Source organism: Giraffa tippelskirchi, chromosome 9 (genome assembly GCF_054371585.1).
Source record: "Giraffa tippelskirchi isolate mGirTip1 chromosome 9, T2T-mGirTip1v1.2.pri, whole genome shotgun sequence".
Taxonomy (NCBI): Eukaryota; Metazoa; Chordata; class Mammalia; order Artiodactyla; family Giraffidae; genus Giraffa; species Giraffa tippelskirchi.
Window position 1 is genome coordinate 78,341,874 of NC_137283.1, and position 19,572 is coordinate 78,361,445.

At 40.9% G+C, this 19,572-nt stretch overlaps 1 long non-coding RNA gene across 1 annotated transcript in view; it reads right to left on the reverse strand.

Annotated features, from left to right (window-relative positions):
* Positions 1 to 3,242: 3,242 nt before the first annotated feature.
* LOC145520247 (uncharacterized) overlaps positions 3,243 to 19,572 on the reverse strand; it is a 45,606-nt gene continuing 29,276 nt past the window's right edge. The window contains exon 5 of the long non-coding RNA XR_014064338.1: positions 3,243 to 3,489. This is a non-coding gene — a long non-coding RNA (uncharacterized LOC145520247). The remainder of the gene's footprint in view (positions 3,490 to 19,572) is intronic.

Sequence of the window (19,572 nt, forward strand, 5' to 3'; positions counted from 1 at the left end):
AGCACAGTCCCTGGTGTGCCATGTGTCTGATCTCAGGGGAGCTGATCTCAGGCTGTGACACTCCTGGAAGGTGTGAACTATCCATGATCCCAGGAAGACATGGTTAGCAACTGGCAGTACGCTCAAAGTTTGGTGGAGAATGCAGACGCTGGGGCCAAGATTGAAGCGGCCCCTTGCCTTCTGGCTCTGGCTGTCCCTCGCCTGCCTCTCTGCCTCCAGGAAAGGAAGGCACTGAATGGCAGCTGGCTTGGTTGCCTTTACTGTTCACTAGGGCACAATACTTCGTTCTGTGGGTGCACCAGAGGTCGCCAAGTGGCCTTAGAGTCTTTCTCAAGAAAGGTCTTTTTTTTTGTCTCTGGTGATCCCACAGTTTGGGTTGCTATGTGACATTAGCTCCCTCAGATTGTCCACCTGCCACACTAGAGACACGAGTTTGATCCCTGGATTGTGAAGATCCCTTGAAGAAGAAAATGACAGCCTGCTCCAGTATTCTAACCTGGGAAATCCCATGAACACAAGAGTCTGGAGGGCTACAATCCATGTGGTCACAAAGAACTGGAAAAACTTAATGACCAAATACCAACTTTATTTTAAATATGTCAAATTAAGTGCAAATGCTAAACTATAAAAGTTCTGCTTAAGTTAGCACAGGAAGTTATTTGATCAAATCTGTCAATAAATATTTACAAATACATATTCAAGCATCTATTTTTGGAAGGGTAAAGTAGAAAATAATAGCTTCATTGCTTTGCTAGGCAAAGAGGACCACAGCAGGCAAATGCCCTCAAAACTGTGTTCCAACCCCAAGGAATTTGTGAGGAGTTTTATAGTCAAGGGACAGAGTTGCTGATAAGAATTAGGGTGACAACAGAGCCTGTATTCCTTTAATCTGACATCAGGCGGTCTCTTGTTCTCAAAGTTATTATACTGTTATCCTCTCTCTGGAACATCCTCTATTTGGTGGGACTTTTAGTTCTGCAGACGAGCTCAAATATGTTGTTATATATATATCCCTCGAGGAGGAATGAGGACTCTGCCATAAGGCTTCACTATTGTTTTTTGACTGTTCCTCCCTTGTCTTTGTATCTCCTCCCTTCCCCAATTAGCACTTGCTTAAGTCTGCCCTTTGGAACTCAGGGAACTGAACAAGGAATGACTTCTGTGCTCAAAAGCTCCACAGAGTCCTGCTCAGTTTCAATTCTTGATGTGTCTCTTTCTATTTTAAAATGTATCTGGATTTTATCAAGTAATCGGAATATAATGTGTAACAAAGCATTGGCTATTATGGTTGTTATTAAAAGATATCATTTTGAACACAGACTTGTATATCTGTAGAGTTAATAAGGTATTACAATTCCTTTTCATTCAAAATGTGAATTTCTTTCTATCACTCAATTATTCCTTTTCAGAACCAAATATATAGTGGTTAAGAATGTAAACTCAGCTGACTGTTTCTGCCTCTTGCTCAGATGATAAAGAGTCTGACTGCAATGCAGGAGACCAGGGTTCAATCCATGGGAAGATCCCCTGGAGAAGGAAATAGAAACCCACTCCAGTATTCTTGCCTGGATAATTCCAAGGACAGAGGAGCCTATCAGCCTACAGTCTACAGGGTTGCAAAGAGTCAGGCATGACTGAGCGACACATTAACTTTCTTCAGCTTCTTCATTCCTCAAGTTTCCCACATCTTTACAATTGAGGAAATGGTGGTACTTACACCAGGTCTTGGTTACATAAATTACTACATTTAAAGTAGTTGGATGATTTCCTGTCCCATAGTAGATGATACATCAGTATTAGTAGTTATTAGTAGTTGCATATTTTTTTAAGTTATACTTTGTGATCTTTTCTGAATATAAAGAGTACATGCTCCTTTGTAAACAATAAATGATGTGTAAATGATAAAATGAATAGTGCATTCATATTGCACATTACCACCAAGAAAATAAATGTGTTGCAAGTGGTTTCATTTCATCTTGTTTTCTTTCTCAGAAATTGTGAAAATCTTCTCATGTAATATCTAATAAATTAAAGAAATGTGAAAACACTTTCTTCATATGGTATGGTACAGAACAAATTCCAAGAAGAGTTTTGTTTAATAAGAATACAGAAGTTCCAATATTCGTTTCCATGAGATGCCGAGATAAGTCTACCAGGAACAAAACTAGGGTGTAATTTGTGTAAATCATAGCATTTTAAGTGTATTATGTATTAAGAGTTTGTTGATTAGTGCTAGAAAAATGTTGTTTTTTAAACTTCTGCATCCTATTGTCTACCCCGTAGCAAAATAACTGGATATCACTAATAAAAAATTAATTAGTAACTTCAATTCTACACATCGCCAAGATGTTTTGTGAAATAAACATTATTTGGCATTTAGTTTTCCCTGAGAAGCAAAGAATTTGGCCGTCTCTTCCTCTATGAAAGATTGCATAATACGTACTGCTTATGCAGTTTAAAACAACCACATTTTCTGTGATCCTTGCCACACAGGCTACATTTAGATGGTGGCATTTGGCTATCAATCTAGATTAAGTATTAAAATACACAGAGTAACATTCAAATCAAACCTCCATCCCTTCATGAATTACCATATCAGCAAGTCCTTAGCAGCATGAACATTGTGTCAGGGCATTGTGACTGCTAGATGTATTTGTTCTTTAGGGCAGTGCAGCAGGGTCACCATCTATCTTCTTAATTCTTTTATGCCCGCCCAGAGGCTGAGCATGTATTACTCATTACAACAAAATGCTCTTTGGTATTTTGAGGTTATTACTCATATTTGTCCAATTCAACTGTTCACTTTGTCTCATTCCATTAGTTATATGAAAATGTATTTATTATATAATGTGTCCTGTAGCAACTACTCCATAGATATCCTACACTGCTGCAAATTTAGGCATTTGTTGCTTCATTTATTTTCTTTCTGGCTTCCTTTTCTGATTTCTAGTCTAAACAATGGAGTCTGCATTCATTACTAGAGTCACTTGCTTAAAGAAATCGCATCCCTTCACTCTGATGTTTTTTAATTAGCAAACATGTAAGATGCCATTCTGGAAAAGCCTTTTCTCTCTCATATTTCTTACTTGATGGCACAGTTTCAGCTTAGCATATCAAGTGTGTTTTTAATCCACTTGATTTACTTATGGCATTTTATTAAAATTTACTTAAGAAAATACCTTAATATGAAAAGTGATCAATAAAAAACTGTCATTTCCTGGTAAAACATGAAAACTTCAGTGTATCTTTAAACTCTTTTATTAAATGAAAACTTCTAGCATTTTGAGTGGACAAAATATACATAACAAAGTACTAGATTTCTGTTGAAATGCTTATTTTCTTATTATTTTTCCTAAACATTATTTTGGAAATAGGATCTACATTGGACTCAATGGAATTCTCAGATGCTGAAAGGCCACTTCTTCTGTTCCTCTAAAGGTCACTCCTCAGATGTCCTTGTCCACAGCATTAATGTAAGGTTATTTTAACCTGTTTCACAAACAAAGGGGAGGAGAAAAGTGAAATGGATTTTTTATATTTGAAAAAATCTGTTCAAGTATCACATGATAAAAATTCCTTGTTTGTGTATATGCCCAGTAGTGGGATTGTTGGGTCATATGGTAGTTCTATTCCTAGGTTTTTAATGAATGTCCATATTGTTCTCAATAGTGGCTGTGTCAATTCACATTCCCACCAACAGTGCAAGAGGGTTTCCTTTTTTCTATATTCTCTCTAGCATTTATTGTTTGTAGATTTTTTTTTAATGATGGCCATTCTGACCAGTATGAGTTGATATCTCATTGTAGTTTTGATTTGCATTTCTCGAAGGATGAGCAATGTTGAACATCTTTTCATGTGTTTGCTGGGCATCTGTATGTCTTCTTTGAAGAAATGTCTATTTAGGTCTTCCACCCACTTTTTGACTGAGCTGTTTATTTTTCTGGTATTGAGTTGCTTCAGCTGCTTTATATTTTGGAGAATAATCCTTTGCCAGTATTTAATTTGCTATTATTTTCTCCTATTCTGAGGATTGTCTTTAATCTTGTTTATTGTTTTCTTTGCTGTGAAACCCTAAGAAAACCATAATTGAAAGAGAAATATGTACTCCAATGTTTAATGTAACAATTTTTGCAATAGCTAGGACATGGAAGCCACCTATATTGTCCATCAACAGATGAATGGATACAAAAATTGTAGTACATATATACAATCGAATATTACTCAGCTATAAAAAAGAGCACGTTTGAGTCAGTCCTAATGAGATGGATGAACCTAGAACCTATTATACAGAGTTGCTTAAGTCAGAAACAGAATGACAAATATTGTATATTAATGCATGCATATGGAATCTTGTGGAGAAGGCAATGGCAACCCACTCCAGTACTCTCGCCTGGAAAATCCCATGGATGGAGGAGCCTGGTAGGCTGCAGTCCATGGGGTCGCTAAGAGTCAGACACGACTGAGCGACTTCACTTTCACTTTTCCTTTCATGCATTGGAGAAGGCAATTGCAACCCATTCCAGTGTTCTTGCCTGGAGAATCCCAGGGACGGGGGAGCCTGGTGGGCTGCTGTCTGTGGGGTCGCACAGAGTCGGACACGACTGACGTGACTTAGCAACAGCAACAGCATGGAATTTTGAAAGATGGTACTGATGAACCTATTTGCAAGGAAGCAATGGAGACACAGACATAGAGAACAGACAGTGGGGAAAGAAGAATGTGGGATAAATTGAGAGAATAGCATGGAAACATATACATTACCATATGTAAAATAAATAGCAAGTGAGGATTTTCTGTGTGACACAGGGAGATCAACCCAAGACTCTGTGGCAACCTAGAAGGGGGAGATTGGGAGGGAGGTGGGATGGGAGTTCAAGAGGGAAAGGACACATGTATACCTGTGGCTGATTGGTGTTAATTTATGGCAGGAAACAATACAAGGTTGTAAAGCAATTATTTTCCAATAAAATTTTTAATGCCTTGTTATTTTAGTCTCACATCATAAATGATTATCATCTTCCAAGAACTTCCAGTAACTTTATTGCATTTTGTATATTTAAGTGTTAACTTCAAAGTTAATTCCTAATATGATGTTATTGTGTTTAGAAAACTTACTTGTTCTTGTTGTGTAGACACTCAGTCATATCCAGCTCTTTACAACTCATGGACTGCAGCACAAAAGGCTTCCCTGTACCTCACCACCTTCTAGAGTTTCCTCAAACTCATGTTCTTTGAGTCAATGATGCCATCCAGCCATCTCATCCTCTGCCATCACCTTCTCCTTCTGCCTTTAATCTTTCCTAGCTTCAGGTTCTTTTCTAATGAGTTAGTTCTTCACATCAAGTGGCCAAAATACTGGAGGTTCAGCTTCAGCATTAGTCCGTCCAATGAATATCCAGGACTGATCTCCTTTAGGATAGACTGGTTTGATCTCCTTGCAGTCCAAGGGACTCTCAAGAGTATTCTCCAACACCACAGTTCAAAAGCATTAATGTGTCTGTGCTCAGTCTTCTTTATGGTCCAACTTTAACATGCATACATGACTACTGGAAAAACCATAGCTTTGATTAGACAGAATTTTTTGGCAAAATAATTTCTCTGTTTTTTAATATGCTGTCTAGGTTGGTCCTAGCTTTTCTTCCAAGGAGAGACCGTCTTTTAATTTTGTGGCTACAGTCACCATCTGCAGTGATTTTGTAGCCCAATCAAATAAAATCTGGCTCTGTTTCCATTGTTCCCCCATCTTTTTGCCGTGAAGTGATGGGACCGGGTGCCATGATCTTAGTTTTCTGGATGTTGGATTTTAAGCCAGCCTTTTCACTCTTCTCTTTCATCTTCATCAAAGCTCTTTAGTTCCATTTCACTTTCTGCCATAAGGGTGGTGTTACCTGCATATCTGAGGTTGCTGATGTTTCTCCCAGAAATCTTGATTCCGGCTTCTGCTTCATCGAACTTGGCATTTCTCTTGATGTACACTGCGTATACATCTCACATACTAGCAAAGTAATGCTCAAAATTCTGCAAGCCAGGCTTCAGCAATACATGAACCATGAACTTCCAGATGTTCAAGCTGGTTTTAGAAAAGGTGGAGGAACCAGAGATCAAATTGTCAACATCCACTGGATTATCGAAAAAGCAAGAGAGATCCAGAAAAACATCTATTTCTGCTTTATTGACTATGCCAAAGCCTCTGACTGTGTGGATCACAATAAACTGTGGAAAATTCTGAAAGAGATGGGGTTACCAGACCACCTGGCCAGCCTCTTGAGAAACCTGTATTCAGGTCAGGAAGCAACAGTTAGAACTGAACATGGAACAACATGCAGGTTCCAAATAGGAAAGGGAGTACATCAAGGCTGGATAATGTCACCCTGCTTGTTTAACGTATATGCAGAATATATCATGAGAAATGCTGGGCTGGAGGAAGAACAACCTGGAATCAAGATTGCCAGGGGAAATATCAATAACGTAAGATATACAGATGACACCACCCTTACGGCAGAAAGTGAAGAGGAACTAAAACACCTCTTGATGAAAGTGAAAGAGAAGAGTGAAAAAATTGGGTTAAAGCTCAACATTCAGAAAACTAAGATCATGGCATCTGGTCCCATCACTTCATGGCAAATAGATGGGGAAACAGTGGAAACAGTGTCAGCCTTCATTTTGAGGGGCTCCAAAATCACTGCAGATGGTGATTGCAGCCATGAAATTAAAAGATGTTTACTCCTTGGAAGGAAAATTATGACCAACCCAGATAGCATGTTAAAAAGCAGAGACATTACTTTGCCAACAAAAGTCCGTCTAGTCAAGGCTATGATTTTTCCAGTGGTCATGTGTGGATGTGAGAATTGGACTGTGAATTGGCTGAGCATGGAAGTATTGATGCTTTTGAACTGTGGTGTTGGAGAAGACTCTTGAGAGTCCCTTGGACAGCAAGGAGATCCAACCAGTCCATCCTAAAGGATATCAGTCCTGGGTGTTCACTGGAAAGACTGATGTTGAAGCTGAAACCCCAATACTTTGGCCACCTCATGCAAAGAGTTGACTCATTGGAAAAGACCCTGATGCTGGGAAGGATTGAGGGCAGGAGGAGAAGGGGACGACAGAGGATGAGATGGCTGGATGACATCACTGACTGGATGGACATGAGTTTGGGTAAACTCCGGGAGTTGGTGATGGACAGGGAGGCCTGATGTGCTGCGATTCATGGTGTCTGATAGAGTCAGACACGACTGAGTGACTGAACTTAACTGAAAGTGAAAGTGAAAGTGAAGTCGTTCAGTCATGTCCGACTCTTTGCGACCCCATGGACTGTAGCCTACCAGGCATCTCCGTCCATGGGATTTTCCAGGCAAGAATACTGGAGAGGGTTGCCATTTCCTCCTCCAAGAGATCTTCTCAACCCAGGGTTTGAACCCGGGTCTCCTGCATTGTAGGCAGACACTTTACTATCTGAACCACCAGGCTGAAGCTGGGTAAAAATATACAGCCTTAATGTACTAATGTAGTCCTTTCCCAATTTTGAATGTGTCCATTGTTCTATGTCCAGTTCTAACTGCTACTTCTTGACCTGCATTCAGGTTTCATATGGGATAGGTAAGGTGGTCTGGTATATCCTCTCTTTAAGAATTTTCCACAGTTAGTTGTGATACACAAAGCCAAAGGCTTTACCATAATCAATAAAGCAGAAGTACATGTTTTTTTCTGAAATTCTCTTTCTTCCTCGCTGATGCACCGGATGTTGGCAATTTGATTTCTGGTTGCCCTGCCTTTTCAAAATCCAGTTTGAACATCTAGAAGTTCTCAGTTTACAAACTGTCGAAGCCTAGCTTGGAGAATTTTGAGCATTAATTGGCTAGCATGTGAAATGAGTGCCATTGTGTGGTACTTTGAAAAAAAAAAATTGGCATTGCTCTTATTTTGGATTGGAATGAAAACTGACTTGTTCCAGTCCTGTGGGCATTGCTGAGTTTTCCAAATTTGCTGGTATATTGAGTGCAGCACTTTCACAGCATCATCTTTTAGGATTTGAAATAGCTCAGCTGGAATTCCATCACCTCCACTATCTTTGTTCGGAGTGATGATTCCTAAGTCCCACTTGACTTCACATTCCAAGATGTCTGACTCTAGGTGAGTGATCCCACCATCATGGTTACCTAGGTCATAAAGATTTTTTCCTGTATAGTTCTTGTGTGTATTCTTGCCACCTCGTCTTAATATCTTCTGTTTCTGTTAGGTCCCTACCATTTCCTTCCTTTATTGTGTCCATCTTTGCATGAAATGTCCCCTTGGTATCTCTAATTTTCTTGAAGAGATCTCTAGTCTTTACCATTCTATTGCTTTCCTCTATTTCTTTCCATTATTCACTTAAGAAGGTTTTCTTATCTCTCCCTGCTATTCTTTGGAACTAGAAAACTCATATTTATGTGATTTTAAGTTTTTTTTTTTTTTCTTGAAATCATTCTTGGAAATATATAAAGGAAGATTTTATTTAATTAAGTGGTGTTTGCCAATGTCCATACTTTATATAACCACTCAAATGCTTAATAAAATAATAGATAATTTACACAGTAATTTTTGTCTTTATTTATTTTCTGGAAATTTTAATTTTCATGCTTAAATTGTATAATTCAACGTCAAAATACCTCTTTGACCTATATACATGTGTCTTTCTACTTCTAAGTAAGTGCAAATTAATGATAATGAAAAATTTTGTGATGCATTCATCTATTCATTGTGTAATATTCTTCTTAGTTTAAATATTTCCTTGAGCAATAATGGATGTCATGCATTGAAACATGAACAAAAAAACTGAAATAGTTCTATTCATGATACTTATAAGAATTTCAGTAATATACTAGGTGATGACTATAAGATAATGAGTAGTGATTAAAGGTACCACTGTTTCAAGTTAATCAAGGAGAAAAGAATACTCAAGTCAGAAAATGAATATGGATTATAATATGATGAAAATTCATCTATTTTTCTTATCCTTGAGTCTCCTTATAAATTGTCTCTAATTCAGAGACTAATATTTTGGAAAACTTAGATTCACAGATTAATGCCAGATTTAAAATTTAAAATAAAAATCAAACCCAAAACAAAGGATCTTTTTTATACTGAACACATATTTTTTGAGCAAACAGAATTAAATGCTCAAAAATAGCTAATATGTGACATCTGAAAATATCAGATGTGATAACGTTTAAAGAATGAAAATCTTACACAAATAGAAGTAAATATTGTTTATGCAAAATAATTAGCCTTTTGTGATGGAAAATTAAAATATAAGAGAAGCAGGATGGGCAATGAAATGTAAAAAAAAAAAAAAAATACTGGAAGAAGTCATTGTAACAAAGAGAAAAGAAGATTTAGCAGCCAAATAATACTAGCAGATCCAGTCACTACCAACCAAGGCAGTATTAGAGATGATGACATTATAAAATAGGAAAAATATAGAACTATTTTTGAGAAATAATGTGCACATTTTATACTCTTGAAGTGTGGAGATGCAACCTGTTATGTAGAGAAAATAGGAAAAACGAGTCCAGAATGTCAGTGTTAAAAGGCAAAGAAGGGAAAAGCCTGCAAAAATAGAACAAAGGAAGGTCCGAGGAGCAGAGTTAGGGCCTCGGGTAAAAGAAACAACCCTCCCGCTAGCGCAATTTACACAGGACAGGCTCGGGGGAGGAGAAAAATCATAAAAACAGGAGCCAAAATTCAGACGGGGCTTCTCTCTCTTCGCTGCTTTTGGGTCGGCCCACCCTCATGCATTGAGAATGTATTCTCCTTTGCTTGCCAAATGAAACTGAGCTGTAAAATGGAGCTATAACACTGGTCCACCCATTGTTTCAAATTTTTGTTGTGGCAAGAGAAAACCAGGGAGGTTACAAACTACTTCGACAAATCTATGATGTTTTATATCATAGAGCATCACTACATGAGCTTGTGAAAGTTTGTTGTTGACTAGAGTGAGAACTCCAGGTGAAACAAACATGCCCCCAACCTGGCTAGCCCTAATTTGCATAGGGTAGATTCAAGGGGGGGAGACAAAACCTATAAAAGAGGGAGCCAAGACGAGCTGCATTGGTTCCTGTTTTGGGGCTGGCACACGCTCGTGCTTCGAGGGTGTGCTATGATTTGTATGCCGAATAACTCTGAGCTGTAACACCGCTCCGCCGTCTCAAACTTCTGCTGCAGCAAGACAGAACTGAGGAAATTGCACACTCTACCAAAAATATCTGGAGCTGTAACTCAGATCTAACATGGTTGAAGCAACCTTTCCTGAACCCCAGCGAGGTGGAAGCCAAGCATAGGAGAGACCAACTCAGCGGAAGCTCACCCTGTGGAAGCTGAACACAAAGGAAACCCAGAGCAGAAGTGAGGAGAAGCCCAGCATGCTGGAAAGCAGGACAGCAAAAACGAACTCAGGAGAAAGCTCATGCAACTCAGTCTCAGATTCCAGAAGACCTCTGGCGAAGGTAAGAAGTCCTCGCTGCTGTGGCTGGAAGGACATATGACTAACAAAATCTTAATTTCTATACAACCTCTCGTTTCTTGTCTCCTCAAACCCCCTGTGAACAGGTGAGTGGCAGTTGGTGCAACTGAGGGCCTCTGGCAGGGACTACTGCCCAATGTATCCCAAAAGCTCCACTATCCACTGCACCCTAGTAGCTATTGGTCAAGCAGGTGAAGGTTCTTTTGTCCTTAATCTCCTTTGTGCCAAGGATCAAGCCAAAGAAAACTGTGGGCACGGGTCAGGCATTTAGCAGTTTTTTCTGGAAGGTTATGAATGGGCTTCTTTGGCACATACATCCCACTGCTTTTTCTCCCATCCTTCAGCTCCTCCCTTCCTCTGTGCCACTGTTTACAAAGTATGGTGTGGTCATCGTCTTTCCACTTCTGCAACTTGTGTTTAAAACTGTTTACCTAAGACTAGGACTCGAACCCACGTGACCAGGACTCTGTGCTGTGCTGTGCTTAGTCTCTCAGTCATGTTCAGCAGTGACTCAATCCCTGAGGACCTAGTGAATCTCAGATTCTTGATGTCTCATCACAGAGAGAATTCCATGAGAGACAAAGAGATGGGTAAGAAATGGAATTATTTATTCAAATTCAGAGAGGAGCACACACCACAGACAGTGCGGGCCATCGCAGAGGGCAAGTGCGGCCATGAGCTGTGACATGGTTAGTTTTCATGGGCTGGGTAACTTTATATGCTAATGAGAGGGAAGATTATTCCAACTCTTTGGGGCAGGGGTAGAGTTTTCCAGGAATTGGAAAAGACCACTCCTTGGTCTTTTGACAGTGCCTTGGAACTGTGGTGGAGCCTCTAGGTGTGTCATTTAACTTGCAGATTGAGGATGAAGGTTTAGTTGAAGTCGGTTTGCCTGCCATCTTGGACCCATTTGATTTTAATCAGTTTATGCTATGTCCTTGGGCTATGTCATTCTTTCAAAAGTTGTGCCCTGCCCCCTTCTCTCCTGTTTCATGCTCTTTTCCTGAGCCCCATCTAGGCCCACAGTGTTGCCTCTACAACCTTCTCATGGGACAACCAGAAAATAGCTTGTCCTTGGGAAAGAAATCATGTATAATATCCAATCCCTCTAGATATTCAGGCCTTCATCTTCCATGTTTCCTACAACATGTGCAACAACAGGACCTCTCAGTAGACCTGCTAGGGCGGGCGACAGGCACAAATGCCTGCCAGAAGTCCATCTGTTGGTGGCATCCCTTCAAGGACAATTGGTCTTGCTACTTTGGGAGTTAGCCCCACAGGCCATTTGGGCCCAAAGCCTTACCACCCAAAGCTGCAAACATATCCCCAGATCAAATCTCCACTTCACTTTTATTAAACATCTGGTCTGTTGCCTCTTATCATTTTGTCCTTAAGCCACTTTGCCTCAACTCCAACAACCATGACCCCGCCCCCTCTGTAGCTAGCATCACTCCACCCAGCCCTTTATAGATAATCCACTCATTTATCACTATTTTTATTATTACCTAGTGTGGGCCTGTGACAATGAAATGTTTCTCTTAAGGGAGACTAGGGGAGGAATCAGTGACTTAACATTCCCTCAGAGCAATAAGAGCATTAGTTTTGCAGCTGTTTTGACAGGTTCACAGTCTCAGGGCAGACACTTGGATTGCTTTACATCATAGTACTTATTCCCATCCAAGGTGAAGAAACCAGCAATGAGTTAAGATTACAACCCTTTAAGCCTACTGAGCACTAGTCATGCTGGAGACCTTGGGGATGCACAAATTTAACCCAGGTGTCCAGGAGTTCGACCTGCCTTTACCTGCCTAAGAATCTGTTCCCGAGGAGTTTATCATGCCTCAGTCTGCTTACTCGGGGATCCACCAGTTTGCAGGACCCAGGAGGTTGACATTTCACAATCTCCCCAGGGACACAATTCTTGGGAGACGGACATGCCTCGACCAGTCTACAGATTCAATCTCAGGGTGGTTGATGCTCCTCACCCTGATAGGAGTCTGCACCCTGAGCTGGGGACTCCCGGCTTTCAGGTTGCAACAGTCTTGGGTAGGATAAGATTCAGGAAGACACATCTCTAAGGAAGTTAACCCATGGATATAGTAGGAAGCCTATTAGTTGTGGGGCTGTGCTCAGTCTCAGTAATAGCTCAAGAGCCTAACAAGAACCCCATTGTTTTTTTGGAAAGGCTAAAAGAAGCCCTCCAAATGTTTACCAATCTGGACTTATTCTCTTATGAGGGACAGGTGATTTTATACAACAGATTTCTGTCCCAATGTACATCAGACATAGGGATAAAGTTACAACGGTTATAGCAGAAGAACCTGCTGCCTCTTTAAATGTAATGGTCCAGACAGCCACCAATACCTTATATAACAGAGAACAAGAGAGGGAGGTCAAGGCCCAGGAAAGGGAAAGAAGGAGAGACCAGACATGCCCAGATAATGCTGCCCTCCATGGAAGCCTTATGACAAACCCCAAGTCCTTGAAGGAAAAGGCACAAGAAGAGTTCCTAATCTGTGGACAGGCAGGACATTGGGTCAAAGAGTGTCCAAATAGCAGTAAGTCTCCTAAAAAGGCTTGATACAAATACCATCAATTGGGACATTGGGCTGCACTCTGCCTTCAGGACCTTGGAGCCTCAAGGGCAACTGCCAAGCCTTCCCTTTAACAGGACTGAAGTGGCTCATTTCAGCCAGTCCATCTGTCATAGATAACCGTCACGAGGCTGGAGTCAAGGGTGCAACTGGATGTGGCAGGCCAGTCCAAGAATTTCTTGGTTGACACAAAGGCTACGTACTCTGCCCTGCCCTCCAACTCTGGAATCTTCTCCCCCAAAACCTATACCATTTTGGGCACTACAGGAAAAACAATTATTCACCCAAGCACTTTTTTGTTGCTAGGTTTAACAGATATTTACCCACCAATTTCTGGTGGCCCCTGAGTGCCCTCTCTCCTTATTGGGCAGAGATATGCTCACCTGGCTGGGGACCACCCTTGTGATGGGAAACTTTTCATCCCTTAGAGACGACAGTCCATGCTTACAACTGAGGAACCTATTATTCCCTCTCCAATAGGGAGGGAGCAAAAACTATGGGAGGCTCCAGGAGAAAAACAACAAATGACCCGGAGAGTATTACCTCAGAGGTTCAGATACAGCCCCCGCTTTTCTGGACAGGCTCTTAGCTGGCGTCTCCTAGATATGGAAGTAGGACCTAATGGGGAATACTACTATATATATATATGCTGCTACTGCTGCTGCTGCTAAGACGCTTCCGTCATGTCCGACTCTGTGCGACCCCATAGATGGCAGCCCACCAGCCTCCGCCATCCCTGGAATTCTCCTGGCAAGAATACTGGAGTGGGTTGCCATTTCCTTCTCCAGTGCATGAATGGGAAAAGTGAAAGTGAAGTCGTTCAGTCGTGTCCGACTCTTAGCGACCCCATGGACTGTAGCCTACCAGGCTCCTCCGTCGATGAAATTTTGCAGGCAAGAGTACTGGAGTGGGGTGCCATTGCCTTCTCTGCTATATATATATATATATATATATATATATATATATATCCTACTAATCTGTTCCCCAGATGAGCAAAATGCCCAACAACATGTGACTCAGGTTCTAAACATTTTGACAGACAATGGATATAAAGTCTTCATCGCTAAAGTACCGATGGTCCAGACAAAGTTCATTTACCTGGGAGCTGAGATTACACTCGAGTTCAGGAAGCCGTCCTCTGAATGAGTACAAGGGATACTCCAGTTGCCTTGCCCCATGACTCATAAACAATTGCTAGCTTTCCTGGTGCTAACCAGGTATTGTAGAATCTGGATACCCGACTATGGCCTAATTGCCCAGACCTTATATGAAAGCTTAAAGGGACATGGTGATTTGATCCCACTGATGTGGGAACCTCCTCAAAAAGAAGCAGAAGCTACACTAAACAAATCTCAACTGAAGCACCCGCCTTCAGGTTGTCAAACCCACAAAAAGCTTTCCATCTGTATGTCCATATGTCCATTAAAAGGAAGGAATAGTCTTGGGAGCGTCAACTTAAAAATTGGGACTTGAGCCCCAGACAGTAGCTTAATTATCCTGGAGGCTCAAGACAGCTGACCGAAGCTGTTCTCTCTGCCTTCGAAAGCTTGCAGCTATTGCAGTCCTGATAGAGGATGCTTTAGAACTCTCTCTTGAGGGCAAACTAACTATTTTTAGCAGCCCCCAAGTGAAACAACTCCTGAATGGGACAGGCCATTTATGGGTGTCCTGATCAAAGGATTCTCAAATATCAAGCAGTGTTGATGGAAAATCCAGGCGTGATTATGTCCCCTTGTGAGCTTCTTAACCCAGCTTCCCTCTTGCCTACCCTGATGGCTCTCTCACCTTTCTTTCTTGCCTAGAAATTCTGAAGCATTGGATAAAACCTTGAGAGGGATTGGAAGAAGATTCTCTGACCAATCCTGAGGAAATCTGGTACACTGATGGAATCAGCTTTGCCTTAGATGGAAAAATCTGGGCCAGATATGCTGGTTTCCAATTTCGAGACCTTAGAGGCTAAACCTTTACCACCAGGTACTACAGCCCAATTGGCTGAGCTTCTAGCTTTGACTCAAACTTTACAGCTGGGAAAAGGACAAAGAGTAGCAATTTACACTGACTCCAAATCAGATGCCTTTGTGGTGCTACATGCAAATGCTACTATTTGGAAAGAAAGTGGCCACTTGACCACCAGAGGTGCCCCAGTCAAGTACGGTAATCAAATCCTTAGTTTACTGGAGGCAGTCTTTCTGCCCACTGAGTTTTAAGTCCCATATTGTAAAGGGCACCATAAAGGGAATATGGAAATGGAACAAGGGAACCAGGCCACTGATCAAGCAGTTAAGAGAGCAGCATTTCAGAACAGTAACCTAATAGGTGTTGCCACCTTAGTTCTACAGAATAATGTGCCAGAAAGTCCTTCATATATTGAAGGTGAAACTCTTCAAGCTAAGAGTGAGGGCTTTCAAGAAGAACAAAATGAGAGACTCCTTTTTTCTGCCTGGGAAACTCCAATGGAAGTTGGTTAACATGCCACCACTCATTTAGGTTACAAGATCCTCCAAAGATTACTGCAAAGGTTCTTTAGAGGAACAGGCCTTTAAATGACTATAAGGTAAGTGGTCTCTCTTGTCACACTTACCAATTAAAGAACCCCCAAGGAAACTGAAGACCCTAGCTGGCCCAGCACATCCAATGGCATGGGATCTACCCAGGAGTGGACTGGTGGATGGACTTCACCCAGATGAGTTTCTCAAAAGTATAAATAGCAACTAGTCATGATAGATACCTTGACAGGATGGATCGATGGCTTTGCCACCTGGACTGAGAAGGGCAAAGAGATGGTTAAAAAAAAAAAAAAAGTCTGCTCTAGGTAATTATTCTGAGATTTGGCCTGCCCAGTTCATTACAAAGTGATAACAGAACATCATTTATTTCTAAAGTCACCCAACTGGTCTCTAAAGTATTAGACATTAGAGATGTCTAATGCTCATTACCTCCATTGTTCCTGGAGGCCTCAGTCTTCAGGAAAAATAGAAAGAGACAACAAGGTTTGGCATGGCTTCTACTATAAAATAGACAGGACACAGGTCTCCTGACTGCTGAACAAGAAGTAACTTGAAACCAACTTGAATATGACATGTTGTTTCTGAGTAAATACTGCCAATCAAGTTGAAGAAAGTCTCACAGTTGTCAAGAAAAATATTCAGATCCTACAGCATTTCAAAGAAGGAGCTGGAGAGTCCTCAGGGTGGCCACAATCTCTCTTTGGAAGATCCTTTTCCTGGCGATGGGGGATTTGTAGTTGGCTAATGCTCTTACTGACCCCTGTTATCATCCTACTGTTACTGATTATGATTTCTCCATATATTATCAAATGTTTAATGCATTTTCTCTCTGCCCAGGTCAACAAGCTACAACATGCAGTACTAGTTCAGCAAGGATACATAAAACTACACTCAACCACGGAAAATACCTATCGTTCACCCTTGGATGGACACCAGTATAAGGATTCTGAGGTATGAGATTAGCAAGAAATAGAGGGCCAATGCCCCTCACCATCCAAGCTCAGCAAGAAGTAACCAGAGAGACCTTGATGTCCCTATTCCCAAAGAATCGGACTTCCCATCTATTGAGTGGGGATTGTTAGGCAGTTCGAATAGGAAAAACAGTCCAAAATAGTGGTGGCCTAAAGACAAAGAAAGGGAATACCCCACAAAAAGGGAACATAGGAAAAATCTATGGACCAGAGTGAGAACCTCGGGTGAAACAATCCCTCCCTCCTCCTGGCTTGCCCTAACTTGCACAAAGCAGGCTTTGGGGGAATAGACAAAGTCTATAAAAAACAGGGAGCCAAGATGGGTTCAGGCCTCTCCTTTGAGGTCAGTCAGCCCTCATGCCTTGAAAGTGTACTATTATTTATTAGCTGAATAAAACTCTGATCTGTAACCCACAGACAGAACCGTGGAAATTACACACTCGCCTGACAAGTCTATCAACCTACCTACCTACTTCCCTATCATATTATCTATTTGTCTACCTTTCCATCATTTATCTTTCTACCTATGTTTGCTTTTGAGCATTATTTTGAGCCTTACTTTGTGTGTGAGATGACGGCAATTTTGAGGTAGTTTGAGCATTATTTGGCATTGCCTTTCTTTAAGATTAGAATGAAAAGTGATGATTTCCTGTCCTGTAGCCATTGCTGAGTTTTCCAAATTTTCTGACATATTGAGTGCAGAACTTTCACAGTATCATCTTTTAGGATTTGAAATAGCTCAACTGGAATTCCATCATCTCCACTAGGTTTTTACATAGCAATGCTTCATAAGGCCCACTTGAGCTCACATTCTAGGATGCCTGGCTCTAGGTGAGTGATCACACCATCGTGATTATCTCGATCTTGGAGATCTTTTTTGTATAGTTCTTCTGTTATTCTTGTCACTTCTTCTTAATATCTTCTGCTTCTGTTAGGTCCATACCATTTCTGTCCTTAATTGTGCCCAACTTTGCATGAATTTTCTCTTCGTATCACTAATTTTCTTGAAGAAATCTCTAGTCTTTCCCATTCTATTGTTTACTCTTATTTTTTTGCATTGATCACTGAAGAAGGCTTTCTTATCTCTCCTTGCTGTTATTTGGAACTCTACATTCAAATGGGTATATCTTTCCTTTCTCTTTTTTTCCTTTTACGTCTCTTCTTTTCACAGTTATTTGTAAGGCCTCCTCAGACAACCTTTTTGCCTTTTTGCTTTTCTTTCTCTTAGGAATGATTTGATCCTTGCCTCTTGTACAATGTCACAAACCCCCATCCACAGTTCTTCAGGTACTCTATCAGATCTAATCCCTTGAATCTATTTGTCACTTCCACTGTCTAACTGTAAGGGATATAATTTAGGTCATACTTGTGTGGTGTAGTAGTTTTCCCTACTTTCTTCAATTTAAGTCGATTAGCAATAAGGAGCTCATGATCTGAGCCATAGTCAGCCCCTGGTCTTGTTTTTGCTGACTGTATATAGCTTCTCCATCCTAATGATCAAAATTCTCCAAGCCAAGTTTCAACAGTATGTGAACCGTGAACTTCCAGATGTTCATGCTGGATTTAGAAAAGGCAGAGGAACTAGAGATCAAATTGCCAACATCCATCGGATCATCAAAATATCCAGAGAGTTCTAGAAATACATCTATTTCTGCTTTATTGACTATGTCAAAGCTTCTGACTATGTGGATCACATGAACTGTGGAAGATTTTTAGAGATGGGGATACCAGACCACCTGACTTGCCTCCTGAGAAATCTGTATGTAGGTCAAGAAGCAACAGTTAGGACTGGACATGGAACAACAGACTAGTTCCAAATTGGGAAAGGATTACATCAAGCCTGTATATTGTCACTCTGCTTATTTAAATTATACGCAGTGTACATCATAATAAATGCTGGACTGGATGAAATACAAGCTGGAATCAAGATTGCTGGGAAAAATATCAATAACCTGAGATATGCAGATCACAGCAGACTTATGGCTGAAAGTGAAGAAGAACTAAAGAGCCTCTTGATGAAAGTTAAAGAGGAGAGTAAAAAAGTTGGCTTAAAACTAAAGATTCAGAAAACTAGCATCATGGCATCTGGTCCCATCACTTCATGGCCAATAGATGGGGAAACATTGGAAACAGCGGGAGACTTATATATACACACACACACACACACACACACACACACACACACACACACACACACACACATATATATATATATATTTGGGTGGGGGAGGACTCCAAAATCACTGCAGATGGTGACTGTATCCGTGAAATTGAGAGACTCTTGCTCCTTGGAAGAAAACTCATGACAAACCTAGACAGCATATTAAAAAGTGGAAACATTACTTTTCCAGCAATAGTCTGTCTAGACAAAGCTGTGGTTTTTCCAGTATGATGTGGGGATGTGAGGTTTGGACTATAATGAAGCTGAGTGCCAAAGGATTGCTGCTTTTGATCTGTGGTCTTGGGGAAGATTCTTGAGAGTCCCTTGAACAGCAAGCATATCAAACCAATCTATCCTAAAGAAAATCAGTCCTGAATATTCACTGGAAAGACTGAGGCTGAAGCTGAAACTCCAATACTTTCACCACCTGATGTGAAGTACTGACTTATTGGAAAAGACCCTGATGCTGGGAAAGATTGAAGGCAGAAGGAGAAGGGGATGGCATAGTATGAGATAGTTGGATGGCATGACCGACTCGATGGACATGAGTTTGAGTAAATGCTGGGAGTTGGTGATGGACAGGGAGGCCTGGCATGCTGCAGTCCATGGGGTCAAAAACAGTTGGACATGATTGAGCTACTGAACTGAACTGAACTAATGTTTGCATTTCTCACTTAACCTCATGAAAGTGCTCACGTCACTCCTGGATGCTATAGAATAATTTCCCAATTTGGAAGTAAAGATGATTGCTAACAGCTGAACCATAAATGACACAGGGATTCTTGGCCTCCAGTGGAGAGGAATTCAATATGGATCCAGTGACAAGACTTGTTCACTCATT